The following is a 4,288-nucleotide window of genomic DNA, read 5'->3' as shown; positions in this document are numbered from 1 at the left end:
CAAATAGTCAATGCTATTGGCATATCTCGTGATGGACGCTTCTGTTCGGCGAGTGCCACGTCTCTTGAAACCTGATCAAAAGCGCACCAGACTGATCACATTACAAGAAAATCTGACATTGTTTGAGGCAGATCCAGCTGGACGTTTCCTAAGACAGGATGCGTGATAGGTTCATCACTTTGAGCCAGAGACAAAGAGACAATCCGTGCAGTGGAAACACCCTTCGCCATCTGTTCCATAAAGGCTAAGGTCGTTTCATCTGCAGGGAAAATGACAGCTTCAGTTTTGTGGGCTGCAAAAGGCATTGTATTTATCGACTATCTTCAAAAGGGACACTACATCAATGGAGAGTACTATGTCAACTTGCTGAGGCAGTTACGAAAGGCTATCAAGACCAAATACCCAGGAAAACTGACAAAAGGGGTCTTGTTTCATCAGGACAATGCTCTAGCACAAAGTCCTTGGATCAATGGCTGCTGTGCGTGATTGTGGCTTTGAACCGGTTGATCACCCTCCCTGTTCTCCAGATTTGGCCCCATCTGACTAACATCTGTTCCCTAGCATGAAAAAAAGACATTTGGCTGGGAACCAGTATCGCATTGATGATGACGTCATATCTGCTGTTGATGATTTTTTGCCCAACAGGATGAAAACCTCCTCACCGATGGGATCCGAACACTGCAGCATAGGCGGAGGAAGTGTGTGAACCGCAAGAAGGATTATGTTGAAATATAAATCTCATTTGTTCATATTCCATGATGATATCTTGGTCAGCCTAAGAACTTTTCAGCCGATCCTCATATGTTGAACGATCGGAGTTCATAAAATCGAAATACTGTAACACTCCCCGTGCAATAAGTAAATCCAAAGTTTACTTAAAAGAATTTCGAAAAATTCCATAATATCTTAGAAATACATTAACAAGTATGAAGAATAACAAATCTTTAATACTGGATTGCATGATACAAAGGCCAACATGTGTTTCTATTACGTAAGCATTTTTAGATATAATAAGTGGTAGTATAATATACAAGTCGCTCTATACTGAATCGATTGTGAAATCATATTTATCCAAAATTTATGCAAACAATGTTTTTAAGACAACTCACAAAGGCGTGAATTTAATGAGAACTGAGAATTTAGCAACAATACTGGGAAATTACTGAAACCAAAGTGCAGGAATGCAGAAAGATAGAAAGCGAAGATGAAATATGATATGCTACGAAAAGTTAGTTTGGCATTTAAACGTAAGATGACCTCAGAGGACAGTGAATAAATAAACAAATAAAAACACATCGGCTACCTCAGTACATGTAGCTAGATGGCTATTTAGGTCAGCTAAAAATAAATTTAAAAGGTAATTGGAGCCAAGAAAGTGGTATAAAGGAATATTTTAAAAATCAGATACAAAATGATATAGTGATTCAAGATAATAAAATTATATACATCGGTTCTATCCTCATCAAGTGCCCTGGTCTCACTAATTACTGCATTAACTATACTTAACTACACTGTAGTACCTCTGTTCAATAGCCACCAGAGCTGTTCGATGTTGAGGCAGCACATCTTGGTTTAACTTTCTTGAGCCGCAAATATACTGTGAAGTAGTTACTGCCCCGGAGAATGGCGAGGGAGATGCCAGGAACAACCACTGTGACTCACGGGGCTTGCACTTGCGGATAGCCATCTCCGCCCCAGTAGCGGTGAGTAGGGATATGATTCAGAGGCCAAGAACGCCAGAGATCTCCACTGCCACAGGCTCGACCATAAATCTGTTGGAGAGCGACCGATACCTTGACAGTTTGCTTTTCTCAGCCTGATGAGCGGCAGAGCTTGGGCTGGTAGCTGACCCCCACCAAGTTGCAGCTCGGGCTGACTCCATGTCACGCAGGCCGCCTCTCGTTCTCTAATCACCGATAGTTCAGTTGTGCTGTGAAGAACCCTGTTAACCCATTACCTCCCATAATTTTATTAACTGGAATTTTTTAATGAAACTTTGATTTCTAGCATAAAACAGCCTTAGAAACACGCTGGAATGATCAAAATAACATTTCAAAATAACATTTTAAATAGAAATAAGCGAGATATTGGGTGAAAAATTAGCAAACCTCATTTCAATATCAGAGAAATATACCTAGTAGATATAGCAAAAAGGTTAGATATGTGTAAATATTGACAGATAATTACGAAATTTGTAATTTTTAAGTGATCTCATACGAGATCACTGGTAGGTAATGGGTTAATGACCCTATATTTCGTTGTAATTGACTTAACCTTCTCCCACAGGTCTTCTGTTCACAGTAGAAAGGTTTAATATTGCTACTGTTATTGTTGTTGCAGTTATTAATACAGCCGCGTTACTTTTAATAATCCCATATTAGTGTTGCTTCGAGATCTTCTGCCAGGTTGGCCTGGAGCTGCGAAGCATCTTGTATTATCGCGTGGAAGGCCGGTCAGGAGTCTGAGGGAGAGAGTGAGTGAGTGAGAGAGAGAGAGAGAGAGAAAGAGAGAGAGAGAGAGAGAGAGAGAGGAATACACACTAAGCTGCTTCCTGCTTCAGCACATGGGCTAGCCAGCGGCAGCACGTTGTAAACGAGAGGACTACAAACAGGTGGAAAGTAGCAACACACCTACGCCATCAACTAAGAACTCCTGCACTAGAAGCATCATATCGCCCTGTACACATACATGCACACTAAACACATGAGCACGCGCCCCCTATAGCACGCGTATACATTAATGTTTCTGTTTTCTTCAAGATATATTTTCTATTTCGAGACAGCTTGCAACCACCCACACCTCAGCCTTAGATTTACTCTCTTAAACCAGTAGCTATCTCTTAGGTAAGCTTCTCTGGCAGATTGTTGTAATTGTTTTAAGAGTAATTGACCCAGGGAAGTAATTACCAACAAGCATATTGAGTCGTTTTTACAAGCGCGTGCACACACACACACACACACACACACACACACACACACACACACACACACACACACACACAGAGGTAAGCTGAAACGCTTGGCACCACTCACATGCAATGTTTTTCTTCATGTGTTCGCATTAAAAAAAGAAAAAAAATCTCTTTTTACCCTTACTTGCCCCCACTGCTATGTTGCTGATAAGCAAAACGATGTCATGGAAGGGAATTGACCGATATTTTTGCCAAGAATATGCTATAAGCTAATCCGAAAACCTGTCTTCAGTGAAACGGCTGTATTAAGAACAGCAACAGCAGCAGCAACAACAACAGTAGTAACATTAGCCCTTTCTACTATAAGCACAAGGCCTGTGGGAGAGGGTTAAGTCGATTACATCGACCCTAATGCGTAACTGGTACTTATTTCATCGATCCGAAAGGATGAAAGACAAAGTCGATCTCAGCGGAATTTGAACCTATTTAATAGTAATAATAATTATGGTTTCTGATTTAGGCGCAAAGCCAGCAGTTTTGATGGTAGTGAGTTAGTCGATACCATGGACCCAGTCGATGCTGGTAACTTTTTATCATTTACTTGTATTAGTCATTAGACTGCGGCCATACTGGGGCACTGCCTTGAAGAACATTTAGTTGGAGGAATTGACCCTAGTGCTTATTTCTTTTTAAGCTATATATGCCCATAAAAAAAATGAAGTCTTAAAATTTCACTGTATTTAGATTAAATGTTATGGTAAGCTTTCGCAATCTGGAAGAGAAGGACAGTATGCAACTGTTAGCTACGGGTGTTGACTACCTACCTACCGAACATTTCGTACGCTCAGTCACATGCTTCCCAGTGAGTTCTTTCCAAATAAGTAGGAACAGGTTCTGCGAACGCAACCAGGGGTATATATGGGTTAAGCCTTGAACTTATTCTATCAGTCGCTTTTTGCTGAGCTGCAAAGTTATGGGGACGTAAACAAACCAATACCGGTTGTCAAGTGTGGTGGAGAACAACCAAACACACACACACACACACACACACACACACACACACACACACACGACGGGCTTTCAGTTTCCGTCTACCAAATCAACTCACTAGGCTTTAACCGGCCCGAGGCTATAGTAGAAGACATTTGCCCAAGATACCACATAGTAGGACTGAACCTGGGACTATATGGTTGGAAAGCAAGCTTCTTTCCGCACAGCCACCCTTGCACCTACTTCAATTTATTCTGCGGTCCTTTATTCTATTCCTGGAAGAATATAAGGTAAAGTTGGCCTCGATGGAATTTTAACTCAGAATGTAAAAAGCCGCAAGAAATACCGCTAAAAAATTTCGTCCAACTTTCTAACTATTCTGTGAGT

The sequence above is a fragment of the Octopus bimaculoides genome, chromosome 2 (genome assembly GCF_001194135.2).
Source record: "Octopus bimaculoides isolate UCB-OBI-ISO-001 chromosome 2, ASM119413v2, whole genome shotgun sequence".
Lineage (NCBI taxonomy): Eukaryota > Metazoa > Mollusca > Cephalopoda > Octopoda > Octopodidae > Octopus > Octopus bimaculoides.
Note: the sequence above shows the minus strand (reverse complement) of the source record.